The sequence below is a fragment of the Castor canadensis genome, chromosome 3, assembly GCF_047511655.1.
Source record: "Castor canadensis chromosome 3, mCasCan1.hap1v2, whole genome shotgun sequence".
Taxonomy (NCBI): domain Eukaryota; kingdom Metazoa; phylum Chordata; class Mammalia; order Rodentia; family Castoridae; genus Castor; species Castor canadensis.
The window spans coordinates 34,515,643-34,532,917 of NC_133388.1; the positions used below are offsets into that span (position 1 = coordinate 34,515,643).

At 39.4% G+C, this 17,275-nt stretch overlaps 1 protein-coding gene and 1 long non-coding RNA gene across 15 annotated transcripts in view; both read right to left on the reverse strand.

The window, feature by feature from the left end:
* Rgs6 (regulator of G protein signaling 6) overlaps positions 1-17,275 on the reverse strand; it is a 562,790-nt gene that overhangs the window by 295,512 nt on the left and 250,003 nt on the right. The gene's annotated exons all lie outside the window — the stretch shown is intronic.
* On the reverse strand, positions 2,952-8,588 carry LOC141421275 (uncharacterized). The gene is made up of 3 exons (XR_012445884.1): positions 6,845-8,588; positions 6,302-6,376; positions 2,952-5,800 (listed from the first exon to the last, which is right to left on the reverse strand). It is a non-coding gene; the product is annotated as an uncharacterized lncRNA (long non-coding RNA).

The window sequence follows — 17,275 nt, forward strand, 5'->3', positions numbered from 1 at the left end:
GTGCTAGGGAGAGAGAGTGTTTGAGCTGAATCTTGTTGGATAAGCAGGATTCTTCTAGGGAGAACCAGGAGGTAACAATACATCAAGTAACTGCAGGAATGAATATAAAACACAACAGTAGATTGCCATGTTCAGCAATTTCTTCCTTATCTTGTTAGAAGGGAGTTGATGGAGGATTGTAATCAGAAGAATGGCATAGGTTGGTATTTGAGAAAGATAATTCTGATAGTTTGGAGGAAAAAGAGAAAGGTGAGGTCAGAGGCAGGAAGAAGATCCAGTAGGAAGTTGTTTTAATAATCTGAGTGATAGAAAATGACCTTGAATGTGGGAATAGTAGGACTGAGAAGAATAGACAGGATGAGGAACTGAGCAAAGAGGTAGTCCAGGGAGAGTAAAAAGACAAGAAAGACTGAAGGATAATTTGATGGTTGTTGGTGCCAACAACCTGGAAAAGATAGAACCATGTCTTCTTTTCCAGTTTTCTTCTCCTACAGCTACTCCTTATTTCTATGATAGTTTGATTATTTTCAGCTTATGATGTTGCACAAGTGACATGTGTCAGCAAACAATGTACTTAAAATTCTGAATACTGACCTTCCTAAGGATCAGTGAGGACTGAGGACTTGTGAGGCTAAGCAGGAGCATTCAGCCATGTAAACAGGAGGGCAAATAACCTTTACTCCTCAGTGTACTGTGTTGCTAAGCTATGATGTTCAGTAGGTTAGGTATAGAAAATGCATTTTCAACTCATGATATTTTCAACTTAGGATTGGTTTCACTGTATGTAACCTCCTCATAAATCAAGGAGCATCTGTAGTTTGTTGGGAAGGAGCTCCAAAGCCTTAAAAAAAAAAAACTAGTCATTAAAATGAAGAAAGGAATGAATGAAGGTTCTCTCTAAACCCCTACAGTGAAAACAGAGTGAGATAAGATTCATTTTATGGCTATTTGATTGGACGTGTGAATTCTAATATTAAGACACAGAATTTTCATGTTATAAATCACTTTATAAACACTACTGCAAGAATCATTTCCTTTGAAATAAGTGCTACTGATGTAAGTGAAGAGAAGTGGATGGAGGCTGTATGGATATTTGGTTGGTCTGATTAATTTGCTGTAGTCCATAATAAACATCTGAAACTTTAAAAAAAATCAACTAGGGATCCTGTTAAGAATTCTGATTGAGAGCTCTACTGCTTCTACTTATCAAACTCCTAATCAACTGATGCCACTGTCGATGGACCACACTTTAAGAAGCAGATTCTATGAGATTTGTACACGACAACAGTAACAGCTTTTAATCCTCCAATCATGGTATAAAACCATGGCTAATAAAAAAACTCCTATTTTTCTCCAAAAGATCCATCTGTACAGACACATTCTGTCATGTGTCATACTTTAGCCAGTCAGAAGTCAAAGGAAATCACATTCCTAATCTGATACACTTTGATATGCTGTCTAGATTCTGGAGCCTTAACATCTGATAAAATATGCTTAACAAGAATATGCCGATTAAACTGCTCGCTTAAAAAACCTCTACTTTGGGAGGGCAAATTATAGCTTGCTTTAGGAACTGCTAACTGTCTAATTAAAAATGGTTTCAGTGGTGTTTCTAGTTTTTTCCCTTTGAAATTTCAGAGAATGAGGTTGATTACCTTTGGGGGAGAGGGAGGGCATTGGCTATAGAATTGGATTTTTATTTATTCTTGGTTTTCCAGAACAAAGTGAAAAGTGCAAATTACATCTAATACCCTGGACTCTGTAGAATTTGCTTTTAAGCAAGAAAACTTGACTCTCCAAAGGAACTACTTCTTCAGAGAATTCAAGATTAGCTATAACAGCAGCAAAAAAATCCCAAATATTAATGTATACAAGACAGAAATTCATATTATGGAATGAGTCTAAGTATCTATTAGTGGGCACTTTAGCAAATAAAATACATACATAAATATTACAAAATACTGGATGCCAGTAAACATGATAAAATACATGTAATTAATTGAAATATATAAGATATATTAAGTGAGGAAATCAGATGTGATTATATCACATAAAGTACAGTTATATTGAATGAAATAGTAAGTACAGAATATTTGGTTAGATGTCTTTGGTAGTGGTATTATAGGTCTTATTTTTTTCTTTTTTTCCAAAGGGAATAGTTTTTAACAAATCTAATTTATAACCAGCCCACATCAAACTCAGGCCCCTTACACAGATCCACAAACTAATTCTGAAATTGCAAAAACCATTTGCTAGAAAATGTCATTTTCATTTGCTAGACAAAATGTAAACATACAGGCTCAGCCTAACAGGAGTCTTGTGTCATTAGTGGGGTATAATCTTATTAGATTCATTAAACATGCCTTTAATTAAGGCTCTTTTACTAAATATGGTACAAGATCTTAATGAGTGAATAGGGAAAAGCTGGAGACTTTCCAGCCAAGGCAGGTAACTTCAAATGTTTGGTGAAGAAACAAATATTTTGTGGGCAGTTCTAACAGATCTCAGGCTGTGAGAGCTGAATTCTTTAGCGTCTCTTTCATCCATTTGTTGCACACACGAAGCCACTTTCTCCTTGCTCTGGCTGGGTGATAGGCGGGGCCACTTTACAGAGTTGCAGGCTGGGTGGTTTAGGCTCAGACTGAGGTTCTTAACTTGGAGTCCACAGATTACGGATTTATGAATTCCCAGAAACTAAATTTTATGTACTGATTTTAACATAAAACAAGATTTTATGTACTGATGTACATGCATTTGTAAAAAACAGGTTCTAGGCCTTTCAACAGCTTCTCAAAGCATGAAGTAGCCTAGAAAAATTTTGAATTACTGATGTACAACTTTTCAGAACAGAAATAAAATGGAGCATATCCATGATTCTTAGATGTATAGTACAAAGTTCAAGGATTATTTTATATAGCCAACTCAGATACACATAATTAAATAGGGCCACACAAAGGAAGAAAACCCAAACCACTTAAATGCAAAAAAAAAAAAAAAGTTTTTTCTCTTGTTGCAAATTTGATCTCCCTTCCCCCTATAACTTGTTTCAGCTATTGAGGGCAAAAATCCTAACAATAAATACAAGCTGAATGATTTCTCAGTACTTTGTCATCAAATGCTGTGATGTCTTCCCCTGGCCCCTACTTTGCCTCTTTGCCCCTCTTGAAGGTATCTTGAGTGGTGGTTCTCAAACTTGAGTTAGCTTAGGAGGAATACTACGTGCTTGTCAGGCAATATCTGGGCACCATCCCCAGAAGTCTAAGGGCTTTCTTAGCTTCTGGGATGGTTCTGATGCAGGTGATCTTTCCACCATTGTGGGGTAAAAACCACCTCAATGGTATCTTTCTTTTCATTGCAACCCTCCCTGCCATGAGTTGAAGCAATTGCTGTTTTCTTTTGGAGTAAACCACTTCCCTTGTTGTCCCTGGACTGAGACTCATCTAGCTGTCTAAAAGGATCTGGTCTTTTATTAGAGTAGGTGGTGTCACCCTGGCTTGGCCATTTCAGTCAAACTTCCCAAATTACATCCTCATGAATGGCTTTTAAATGGGTCGCATCCCCCAACCACCAATATGTGCTTAAAATAGAGACACCATTTAACATGCTGGTTAGAAGTTGAGCACAAATAGATTTCTGTGCAACCTTATCACTGACAGGGACTAATGACGGTAATGAATGAAAACTTTAATACCATCCATTAGTGATGATGATCAGAGGTGTGATCAAGACCCAGCTAATGAATCTGCTAATTGAACTTCAATGCTGCATTATAGTTTAGTTTGAAATCATTACAAGAATCTCTTTAAAAGACAAGTTACCTACAAGACAATGTCAAGGCCAAGTTCATTAGGCTGTTTCCTCAGTGTCTTACGCAATAAAAACTGGCAAGAGTAGCTCAGAGGTTTTCTTTGTAGGGCTGAGAGTGTGAGCTTTTGTTTTCCAACCTCATTGTGAAGTCTAATGAGAAAATTTCATCAACTGAATTCTTGAAGGAGGAGTCTTAACAGAATTTTAAAGAGTTTTAATGAGCATGCAGTTAATCCTCATTCATTTGGGTTCTACAAACACAAAATTTATTCTAATTTGTTCAGGAACCACAATAAAGTTGAACTTTATGATACAAAGAAAGGGCCTTTTAAAGTAAATTAATGAAACTGTTCAGGACGTATTTAACCATAATGAGAACTAAGTTTTGAAACTGAAGATCATTTAATTGAGATGACTTGTTCATGGCTATCCCCATACTAAACAAAGTAAGCTCTTAAAGCTTCTATCTTCCAGAGCAGAACTTTCATCCTACTGATTATCATGGATAAGATCTCCATCAGTCAGAAGTAATCAATAAATATTAATGACTTAGCTGTATCCCAGATGTTCTGCAAAGATACTAGGTGTCATAAAGTTTACAAACTGAATCTGACTTTTTGCTTTTGCAAAGTCACTCTATTTTCCTGTGATTGGTATCATTCCAGTTATGTCCATCACAGCACCCTTCACCTGAATTGCAGCTTGTCAAATTAATCCTGACTTACAGTGGTGAGGGTTTGGGCATCAGGCTGACTTTATGAGGACAGGAACTGGCTTTATTCCACTCTGAATTCTATCTTGGATACTCCTGGGCAGAGCAAATGTCACTGCTGAAATCTTACATAATGAAAATGTAACACTCATGTCATCTGTGGCTGTATCAAGGATTCAAGTAGATGTTAAGAAGTACCACAGAGGGAGATTTCTAAAAGACTAGGATGACTCAGAAGGTGCCATTTACCTAGAGAGTTCCCTGGCCTGGCCCCTGGGCCTCATCCTCACAGACTCACAGACCTGGTTTGTTATAAGCAGAACAGATCCATGACCTGGAGGTAAGGATAAAGGATTCAGAGTACTTAAACTTGTAGATACTAATTCATGAAATCTTATATATAAATCCCTTAACTGGCAATCTGATGACAGGACTCCTATTAGTAGATGAGTTCCTATCACTGTCATAAATTTTATGGGAAATTGAATCTAACCAGCAAATTGCTCAGTGATCATGAAAGTAGAATAGCCTAATTAGTAATAAATTTTGATGGCAAAATCTACAATAGGGATAAAATGGACTTGTTATTTGCTTACTTCCTACCCAAATATTTTCTGTTTCCTCTCAGCATGTCATCCCCAAAGAGATGCAGATCAAATAGGTTTAACAGAATTGACCCCTATCCCAAGGAGGACCCTACTGGCTTATGCCAATCAGCATACAGCATTGCTCTGGTCAAGCTGATTGGATAGAGGGTGTTACAGGATCTAAATTGGCCCAACCAGAGAAGCTCAGGAATTTTTACTTTTTCTAGGGAAAATAGATGCTTTCTACATTGGTGCTACTTTTTCATCTTATTACCTGTTCATGATTATGTTTAGCCAAATGGAAGAGTAAATTTAAACTGAACAATGGTTTAAATAAATTAGGATCCTTTTTCCTTTCCATTAAATAACAAGGAGTAAAGTAGTAAGTGAATGCTGTCATTTGTGCAGGAGTTAAAAATGTCAGATCTAAGGACCTAGTAGTTTTCCTGGCTGTTCCCTCATGAGTATGAGATGACCTCTGTAGTTCCAGAGACAATGACTGCATCTACACAGTAAGAAAGAGGAAAATACAGGAAAGAAGAACAACACTTAGAATTCCAAAACATTTTTTGTTTTAGAAATAACCGGCAGACTTACAGTTATGCTTCATTGAATATGTCACATGGCCACCCCTATATGCTAGGGAGTTTGGGAAATGCAATATTTTAGTTGGTCACTGCAAAAACAGATGTTCCTGTTAGGAAGAAGAGTAAGATACAAATTGTGAGTTTTGGCGTGTAAAGTATTATAATACTAGGAGCAGAAGAAATACTTTTCCAAGGTATGGCTTTATGATTAGCTCTCTGGGACATACTGGGATCTAACTTCCAATATTTGGATAGAAGCAATGAAGGAGTCATAGGAGTGAATGGTAAGGAATTAACATCCTCCAAGGAGTGAGGCAAAGTCTTTAAAGGATCTTCAGATAGTTGTATGTCCTTCACAGGAGAAGGGCTGCTTATGTTGACAAGGAAGATTTAGTGAGGTGTGGAACCTTGGGTGTATGGGTCCCTCGAATCCTCCCAATGTCTCCATGCCAATTCTCAGATTCCCATTCTTTTCCTTCCAATACCCCAGCTTTCACTTAAAGAACCATTTCCTTGATAATCTCTTATATCAAGGAAATGTTATGTAAGAAACACAATCTATTTCAAGCAGGCTCAGCAGAAAGGGATGAGTAAAGAATAGTAGGTACCTCAGAGAATCTCGGGGTGGGGGGTCCTGGGAACCAGCCGTGGATGTTACAGATCCACCAACAACCAGATAGAAACTAAACAAACAAAAACAACAACCCTCAGTTATATCACAGGCGGATATCGATATCCATTACGTGACACCAACCTCCCTTGGTTCTAGATCCCAGAAAGTTCTTTACAACCACCACAAAAGAACCAAAACACTGTAGAAATATCCACCACAGTCACTGTACATGAATGAGGAAGAGTACAGCCTCGTTGCTCTTGGCAAACACCTGGTAAGCAGGAAGAAAGCCATCTTTGGGTTAAGGCTGATAGGAAGGCTGAGCACAAGTAGAAACTGAATTCTTGAGATATCGTTGAGCTGCTGGATCTAAGTAACCAAAAAACCCATTCTACCTTGGATGTCCCTAGTTTTTAGTAAGGTGAATGAGGAAATACATTATTATGTATGCCACTTGAATTTGGGTGTCTAATGTTTGCAACTCATAGTCCCAATTGATTTAGGAGATATATCTATCATGCTGACATACAGGTCATACCTTGGAGCTGGGGCATTCTTTTCCCTGCAAAGTACTTAAAAGAGCACTGCCTTCTTGTGGCTTATTGGATTTTCATTCTGTCCCATGGGGTGCTTGTCCTCAAACTTTAATTAGCATCGGAACAACTGGGGCTTGTTCAGCTGGAAGAAGACACATAGAGCCTGCCTAATACTATATAAAAAATCATTCCAGATGGAGTGAAGATTTAAATGTACATGAACAATAAAAATGGAAATGTATGCAATCTTGAAGGTTAAACAAGATGGGAGACCTTAAATCACAAAAGGGAGACAGACATTTGATTGTTTAAAATATATGGCAGATATCCAAATCATAAAACGAACAAGTAATTAAATGGGATAATACTTACAGAACATATGACAAAAGGTTGACATTCATAAAATGCAAAATTTCTACAACTGCGGAGAAAAAAAGCTACTTAATAGGAACAGTTCCACGAGCAAAGACTGCATTTAATGTACGATAAGTGCGAGAAAATATGACTGACCTCACTAAGAGTTGGCAGAAAAGGAAATATTATTCACAAATATTTAAAAACTGATAACCTTTAGTGATTAAGCACATGAGAGTGACATACCTTGCTGGTGGAAAAAAGCAGGCAATCCTTATTATCTGTGGGTTCTATATTTATAAATTTTCCTACTCCCACAAATGTACTGGCAAACCCAAAATCAACTCTTGAAGTAGTTTTGTGATCATTTGGGATCTTTTTTTGGGGTGGTACTGGGGGTTTGAACTCAGGGCTTTACACTTGCTAGGTAGGTGCTCTACAGCTTGAACCACACCCTAGTCCTTTTTGCTCTGGTTATTTTGAAGATAAAGTTTCACTTTTTGCCCAGGAGAATTGCCTGGATGGTGATCCTCCTATTTTATGCTTCCTGCCATTGCTGGGATGACAGGCATGCACCATCACATCCAGCTTTTTTTTTTGTTTTTCATTGAGATGGGGTCTCCGCCCAGGCTGGCCTGGAGCTACAGTCCTCTGGATGGCAGCTTCCCACATAGTTTGATATGACAGGTACATACCACCAGGCCTACCTATTGGTTAAGATGGAGGTCTCACAAAGTTTTTGCCTGGGTTGGCCTTGAACCATGGCCTTCCCAATCGCAGCCTCCCAAGTAGCTAGGATTATAGACATGAGCTGCTGACACCCGCCTTTTTCTTTTTGCTGGTGTTTCACTGTTTGCAAATGGACCCCAAGCCTGTGGCTGAAATGCTGAGTGTCCCAAAGCACAAGAAGTCTGTATGGTACCTATGGATAAAACAGGTGCATTAGATAAGCTTTGGTCAGGTATGAAGCATATTACTGTTGACCAGGAGTTCAATATTAGTGAATTTACATGTATAATAACTGTCTTTAAGCAGAAACCCTCATAAAACAAGATGTTATATTGATGTTTGAAGAAAATGCTGTGACCAGAAACTTACAGGGACCTACCCCTGGATCTCTTTTGGAGCAGATCATTAAATGATACAGTATTTGATACTTTAATGTTCAAGATGATTTTGTAAGATAGAACTAAGCAGAATGATGATAACTGACTGTAATTTGCCTCAAGCTTTTAGGAAGGTAATATTATAATATTTAAAAACTTAAGTCATTTCTTTAACCTAAAATACCATCTTTACTAACTTATGCCTCCAAAGTAAAGACTCTATTTGTAATGGCAATGAAATAATCATCTACTTCAAGGCTGAAGACACAAAAATCAGAGTAACTAAGGTAATCACTGGCTTTTACAACATGCCATTCTAGAACATTGACACAGTACCTAGAAATGTTCAGTCACTGCCCAAACCTGAAGGAACTAACTCCATCCTGCCTTTCTCTGATTAATTCTCTCCCATAGTCACTTGGATTCTGGGACCAGTGAACCTTGCAGATAGATCACCCCATACTGGGACTGCCCCCCTCAAGTGGGAACAATCACCCTATGAAGAAAACTGAAGCTGAAGTAATTATCTAATGATGGAAACTGAATTGCCCCCTCAGGAGATAACATGTAGAACCACACATGACATAATGATCAATCAGACAGCAGGTTGACTAAGACTGCTAACCTATGTGTATCTCTTCCCCCAGTGCAGTTCTTCCCCTATTTAACCCCAAAGCTCATATTCAGTGTAAGAGGTACTCAAATTGTTTTTGCTGAAAAGCACTGACTCCTTACTTGGGTACATAAATTAACTGAAAACAGGAGAAAGTTGTTATCCATGCTTCCGTTTTGTATCTACCTTTGCTCTAAGCCATTCTCTTTGCAGTCACCTTGCAATCACCTTGGATTCCAGAAAGGACAGAACTGATAACATCTTATGACAAGGGACTGAAGCTTCCCATAAGGAGCAGTGGAGACTTGTAGGACAGACAGTCCCCTCCACCACCACCACCAAATGAGGACAATTACCTACAACGATGAGGCTGCACCCTGAAGTAGGAGCACTCATCTTATGGGAACCAGATACCTCGGCAATAACATCTTCTCCAGAACCCCTCTGGGAACACTTGGACTGATAATAGGTCAACTAGAACACACCTGAGACTGGGACTGTTTATGCAAATCTTTGTCTCCTGCCCCCAGTTCTTTTGTCTACTTAAACCTGTAACTCATGTCTATATCCTGAAGATGGCTGAGGATGAGCTGACTGCTTACTCTGCCTCTTCCCACAGCATGTCCCACGTCATGTCATAAGCCTCCTTTTTCTGCCTTCCCCATGCCTCTTTATTTGGCATTTAGGGATGCAGGGCCAGACCTGGCATATGGAATCTCAAGATTTTGGGCCTTGGGTCCAAAACTCTGGTTTCATCAGGACCCACGAAGACAGGGCTGAAGATGCTTGTTCCCCTTTATCTTCCCAGTGTACATATATTGAATACAATTCCTTTCATGCTTTGCACCATTGCTTTTCCTGCTTGCTTTTGGGGGTGAGTGGCTGGACCTGGTATGTTGAAACTTCCTGAAGTGAGGCTTTCTTTAGCTTAGGACTCCAGCAATAACTCCATTTATGAACATTTGTACAAGTGCAGAAAGTGAGATGAAGAGCTATCCACCAAGTGGCTAGTACCATTACTTCAGGGTAGAAGAAAAGAGCACTCAGGTAAGGGTGACTTTTCTTTTAATGTATTTACATTCCTGGTGATAATACAGCATATTATTTTCACTTTCAGAAAATTAAAGAGAAACTATAAAAAAAAAAGAAGGTTCAGTTGATTATAAACAAAAAGCAGATTCTTTAATTCTTTTAGTAGAACTGGGGTTTGAACTCAGGGCCTACACCTTGAGCTGCTCCACCAGCCCTTTTATGTGATGGATTTTTTTCAAGATAGGGTCTCCTTGTGGGGGAAAGAGTGGGGGCGGGGGGGCAGGGAAGAGAAATGACCCAAACAATGTATGCGCATGTGAATAAATGAATAATAATAATAAAAAAGATAGGGTCTTTTGAACTATTTGTCCGGGTTAACTTTGAACCACAATCTACCTGATCTCTGCCTCCTGAGTAGCTAGTATTACAGGCGTGAGCCACCAGCACACGGCGAAAAGCAGATTCTTTGAGCCCACTCCACGTGTTTTCAGTGCTAGTGTGGTGAAGCCCCAGAACTGCATTTGCAGGCTCCCCAGGAGACTCAGGTAGGTGGTCATCTCATCATCTCATTGCAGTGTGAGAAACCCATCTCTGGGCTGACACTGCCTTCTATGAGGCGTTCCTCCCTTGGGGACACAGCTGATGAGCCCTTTATAGCTGAATGCAAACTTCATCCCATTCTTCTCCATGAGCTCACTCCCTATCACCTTGATTGGAGTTTTGTGTGTTGTCAAACTCTTCAACCATGTGTTGGTTGAAAATCTGAACCTTTTCCACCCCAGATGGTTAATGGCCAGCCATTGTAAGTAGATTTTACCTTATTTAATCCTTGGGGAGCACCTTGCTTTTCCTTTCTTTGTGTTGTTAGAGGGAGTGATCTGTTGCCAGCCTTGCAAACCAATGATTTTGTCAGTTTCCTTCAAAGGTTCTTATTAAAAGAAGAAACCACACCCACGGTGTGCTTTTTTTGCCCATTGCTGAAAAAAAGGACTTGGTTATCTTTATTCTAAGGTCAAAGTAAAAATTATGTTTCTTATCAAAGGGAGAAGAAAGCAGAAAGGGAAAGAAGGAAGGAGGGAAGGGGGAGAGAGAGAGAGAGAGAGAGAGAGAGAGAGAGAGAGAGAGAGAGAGAAAGAGAGAGAGAGAGAGAGAGAGAGAGAGAGAGAGAGAGAGAGAGAGAAACACATGTGCCTCAGTGCTTTACAAGGCTGACTAGCTCTTTACTATTATTTCTACAGGTTCATTATTTCACCAGGACCATTCCTAGTCAGCAAGTATCATTTTGAACTTATAGTAATTACTGTTTCCTTAACATCAAAATTGTGAGATCTGCAATTTAATGTACACACATTTATATTTTCCTCTCCATGTTAGTGCAATGCTCTTTAAATATCTTATTACATTTCACATTTAAAAAGCTTGGAAAGAAGCTTCCCTTATATGGTAGGATTCTGCTCAATGGCAAGATTGATAATTCCTTATGTTGGGGCTATGCCATATGTTTGTTTTGCTGTCACTACAATAACTAATAGGAGTTAGGATAAATGTCATTGCTTGGATGAATAAGTCTGTGATGCCACGACACATTTGCATTTATAGAAAGCATAATCTGACAATTAAACATTGTACAATATCCAGTAAAGCTAGCCAGATCAAAGGCTGTTCCTTGCTATAGGTGTGGCATGTGACTTCTTCCCAACTCAAGCTCTCTGAAACGAAAATGTCACCTCCATGGGACAGGCCACACTTGTAGTCTATACAGTTCTCAAAAAAGAATTTGGTCTCACTGGATAAAATGTGTACCTCCATGAATTGCCATGGATCTTTTGATGGTGGAATGGATAGTTTGGTGGGAGAAGTCTTATGCATAGCATATGAGGATAGTGATTCTTTGTAGTAAGCTGTTTCCCAGAACACAAAAGGGTGTGAGGATTTCTTAATTATAACTGTTTGCCAGGAGCACAGGGCTCAGGGGAAGTTTAACACAAGCAGAGGTTAAGAAAAATTTCTGCTTACGTTAAAACTGCTGCTGTTTTTTAAAAAAAAAACCCTCATTGACTAACCATTGACTAACTTTAGACAAACAGATGCTGATTTACCAGGACTTTGATAATAATCTCAAAGTCTACCCTTCCACATTGGGTCTCAAGATGTTGTTGACGACCTAGAGACAAAGACAGGAGGATCACAGGTCAAGGCCAGCCCAGGCAAAAGTGCGAGACCCTATCTGAGAAACAAACTAAAAGCCAAAGTACCAGGGATGTGGCTCAAGTGGTAGAGCACTTGCCAAGCAAGTAGGAGGCCCTGAGTTCAACTCCTAGTACCACCAAAAGAGAAAATTGGGGATGAACCAAATGTCCTTGGGAAGAAAGGCCTATTTTCCCATCAGACAGTGCTGTTACCTGGGGCCTTTCATAGGCCAGCAGCATGGAAGAATGACATAATACAGTATAATTTGAGATGAGAAAAAACAAAAAAGAGTGTGTGACTTAACTAAGTAAACAGTGTGGCTTCAGGGAATCTCTCCACCCATTTCAGAAGTTCCCAGGAGTAACATCAAAGAAATTCATAGAAAGTCTTGAGAGATCAACCTTTCCATTCATGGCTTCCATTGGAGGAATACATAGCAGCGTATAAGTAATGTTAAGAATTGGGAAAGTAGCCCAAAGATACTAATAAGACTATTTTTCTCTCAAGGAGAATCCTACTTAACTATAGACCTCACAGGTAAGGTCTAAAAATTAATATGACAAAATATAAAATAATCCAGAATGTTTAGGAAAACCTGGTCCCCATGTATGAGGTCTGGCCACTAAAGATAAAAGGTCTTTAAATAAAGAGGCAAGTAGGATTGCACAAAGTGCAATTTATTAGGGACTTCCAGACAAAAGTGAGCCTTGGGGGCACCAAGTTAGGAGTATCTTTGCATCCAAAGACAGGAGGAAAGGGTTTATGTATGCTAAGCTGGACAAAAGTGGTCTATAGCCAACCAGAATTCACTCAGGCTTTGTCAAGAACAGAAAACATCAGTTAAGAAATAGCCTGGACCTCAATGGCCAGCATGAAATGCTTGGTACCTAACTTGACTTTGCTTGTCCTGTTTGGTTTAGGATGTGTGCCAGGACTACCTGCTGTAAAAGATGAAAGTTATGACCAAGATGGCTGTAGCCATGTCAAGGCAGACCACTACACAGGGGATGCTGGTCTCACTAGCATTGGTCTCCTCTCCACCCTTCCACTTTGCTCCTTTATCTGGTAATGGAGTATAATAAGAACAAAGACTTGATTGGGGACAAACGGTCAGGTACCTGTGTGTGGTACTGCTTTTGTATATTCTCTTTCCTCTCAAGTTGATGTGAAAGATCAAAAAATGCCCTGTACCTCTCTTGAAGTGCAGGATACAAGTTCACATCTCTTAGAACCAGTCCTATCCCACCAATGGGGAAGTTTTGCAAACCTAAAAAGGGGTTTACTTTGGGGTTTTCTATCTAACAAAAGGACTAGAAGATCACTCCTACATGGATGATACTAATTTGGGGCTTTCCTTGTATCTTCCAAAATTCACGACAGTGATAATAACATAACTGGGAAACAAATGTTAATGAGGCAGAAAGGGGAAAGATGTCATAGAAAACAAAAACACAAAACTGTAATAATTTATTAAATCTCTGATGTTTTACTGGAGAATCTCCAAATGTAACACGAGTGCCAATTTTTAAAGACCTCAACCATATTCAGCTACCCACAGCATCTATTTACAGTTCCTCCTGACAAACTCATTGCCTGTACTGCCCAATAAATCACAACACAATCTGCTTCCAGTTTTCCTAATACCCTCCTCTCTGACAAATTGTTGGTGGCTAATACAGGCAAGTCAGCAAGGTCAGCCCGGCTCAAGTGAGTCTGACTAGGTTAAGTTATCAATACAAATGCAAGAATAGACAGTCATGAGTATTGCCCTGTCCCAAAAGCATTGCCCACTGATTCATGTCTTAGATGTCTTAGAAATCTTGGTGCTGAGTCCTCAAAATGAACAGAGAGGGACTGGTGTATAACTGAAGAGTCAGAAGGGTTGTTGGTTTTTTTAGTTCTGGCCTTTCTAAGGTACCCCAAGATTTGTGGCTCCGAGCCCTCTTCCCTAGGGATATTTGTTCTACATTAGTTTCTTTGGTGATGATTTTCAATATTTGGAAGTTCAACTTGAGATAAAATCTAGCTGCCCACCATACCACCTCTCTCAGGCAATGGTAAAGTAGAATTCCCTACAGTGAATTTATTGGTCATGTCTACTTTCAAATTTTAGTTTCCCATAGCCTCACTGCCTGAAACTCTGATCCTTTTTTAAATTTTATTTTCTAAGGCTTGCTGTACTAATTAACATGACTCTTAATTCCACAAAGTTAAAGATGGAAAGAATGGTAGCTGAGTCCTCTTCTTCGTTTCAAACTCCAGGTCAGGCTGGCAAACCTGAAGTTTCCTAAATTTAGAAGTCATATGGAAATGGAGTTTTTCCCATGTGCAGTTTGTATCTCTGGACTATTCTAAGATGACTCCTGGGTTTGGGGTCACTGTGTGTCTTGGGAACTTAACATCATGTATCATGTTACAGGCTGTCTTAGTCAGTCTCTCCCTTCCAGCAGAATCCTTCTCATCAGCTTTAAACCTGCCCAAATACCTCCCTGCTAACATGAGTATTTCTTAGTCCTCACACCCGTGTTCCTTAAGCTACTGTGCTATCATTTCTTCACAGCTAAAGCATCCATCCATACCAGCATGTCAATTTCCTCACTTCTCTCTCACTTCTTAACCCAGCAGTTTGAATTTTAGTCCCTGACTATCCTAAAACAGGCCACTAATAAGCTCTGCATCTCTATATCCACAATACAAGTTCAGTCCTCTTTATGCTTGATATTTTAGCAATATTTAACACTTTTGATCACTTCTTCTTCCTCAAAACTCTTTCCTTGGCTTCTGTGATACCTGTAAATCCAGGTTTTCCTCCTGTTTTTCTAAAGTGAAGGTTTGTCTCTATATCCTTCCTGAATAAGTCCAGGTTGTAGCTGAGTGTCAATGTCTGCCTGTTTACATAGATAGACTTGTCTGAATTTCTTTGATATGTTTAGCATTTTCTTAGGAAATTTGAAGTCTTGCTCCCCCAGACTTCAAAGCAAAGGGTAAAATAGAAGGTTCTGATTTTGAAAACCAATTAAAAATGTGACATTGACCACTTTTGATCAATATTTTAATATTAAGCATCTTGATTGGTAATATGGATACATACAGATAAACGTTAGTTATTAGTCATTCAAATAGCACTCTCTGAAAGTCACCCGTTCTAAGATGGTAGGGAAAAAAACCAGCTGAGGGAGGATAGAGGGGGTGTCAGTCAACAGTTCTGGAAGAATTTGGGGAATTAAGACAAAATAGGACATTGGTCTTCAAAGGGCTACAGGACTCATTTTCTAGGATATTGGATGCAGTGTCTTAGAAGTGTTCCCTCTGTCCCCACTGAACATTCTCATTGAGATGGAGTTTCATCAAAATTCAATCTATTATCAGGACAAAGACCTGAAGTGGCAACGTCACATCAGTCCCCCAGACTTGAAATGACTCAAAAACAAAGCATCCTTCTTTCTTTCAAATGAAATAAAATTATTTCCCTCAATGATTTCCACCTTAATGTACTCCTAGTATGGTATCATGCCCTTCACTAACTAGACACAAAAGGTGGTAAACCTTGGATGTATTTGAGGGCAAAATGAAGGTAAATGGAGCTCAAAAACGTGTGAATTCAGAAACAGATAGGAAGAGGGCACTAGAGATACTTTGGCATTTCCCTTCCTCTGAATAACTTGCTTCTTCCATACAAAGAATGGTGGCCTCAATCTGCTGATGGCTGTCACTAATGCAAGAATCCTCAACCAACACACAGGCCAACCAAGCTATTAAACAGTTTGCTAGATCATTTTCTCCATCCATTAATATTCCAACTGTAAAGGAAAAACTGATTCAAGGATAACTTGTTTTTTTACCCCTGTCAAGATAAGAGGCCCATGTAGCCTTTGTGGATCTGGGAAATACATAGGATACTTTACCCTATATTATATCACCTAGTCAGAAACCCAAGTGCTCTTTCTCCGTTCATGCTGTCCCATGACATGTCTATTACTTTATTTCCAAGTAGATGAAATAGTAACAAAATAAGAACAAATATGTACACTCTTAGGTTCACATCTCTTGGATACAGTTCTTAAAATTCCAGGTTGCAAGTGACAGAAAATCCAAGTGATTTAAATGAAAAGGGAATATTTGGGTTGAATGACTGAGTTGAGGGAGAGCTGGTTAAATGTAGCTTCATGGAATAGCCCACCCAGTGTCTCCAGGACATGACTAAATGACTAATCAGTCACTCTCTCAATCAGTCAATCTCTTTCTCTCCCTCTCTCCCTACCTCTTCTGCCCTGTATTCAGAGGTCTCCATGCTCCAAGGGTCTCACACCTCATCTCCTGCCTGTAACAGCAAGCCTAGCACATATTATGCTCAAGCCTGGAAGGGAAAAAAAAAAAAAAACAAGTTTCTCTCCCTTGAAAATTAGTCTTTAGTAGGCACCAGAGGCTTACACCTGTAATCCTAGCTACTAGGGAGGCTGAAATTAAAAGAATCATGGTTCAAGGCCATTCTGAGCAAAAAAGTTTGCAAGACCCCATCTTAACAGAAAAAGCTAGCTGTTGTGGTATACAAGTGTCATCCCAGCTACAGCAGGAAGCATAAACAAGTGGATCAAGGTCCAGGCCAGTCTGGACAAAAGGCAAAACTATCTACAAAATAACCAGAGCAGCCAGGAGCTGGTGGCTCACTTCTGTAATCCTAGCTACTCAGGAGGCAGTGATCAGGAAGATTGTGGTTTGAAGCCAGCCTGGGCAAACAGTTCCACAAGATCCTATCTCGAAAAAAAGCCTTCCAAGAAAGGGCCGGTGGAGGGGCTCAAGGTACAGGCCCTAAGTGCAACCCCAATACAGCAATCAGTCAGTCAATCAATCAATCAATCAATAAATAACAAGAGCATGAAGGACTGGAGGCTCATCTCAAGCAATAGAGTGCCTGCCTAACAATCATGAAAAACTCTTGAGTCCTAACCTAGTAGCACCAGAGCAGGGGGAATTAGTCTTCAGAGTGAGTCTGGTAGGCTCAGATTGTGTTAAATTCCCTGTTCTGAAGCAATCACAGAATCTTGGAGGATGAGGTTAGCTGATTATCTAAGTAATCTCTAGGACTAAAGGTAGAACCAATCTCAACTAAACCAGATGGAATGAGTGAAAGAGAGATG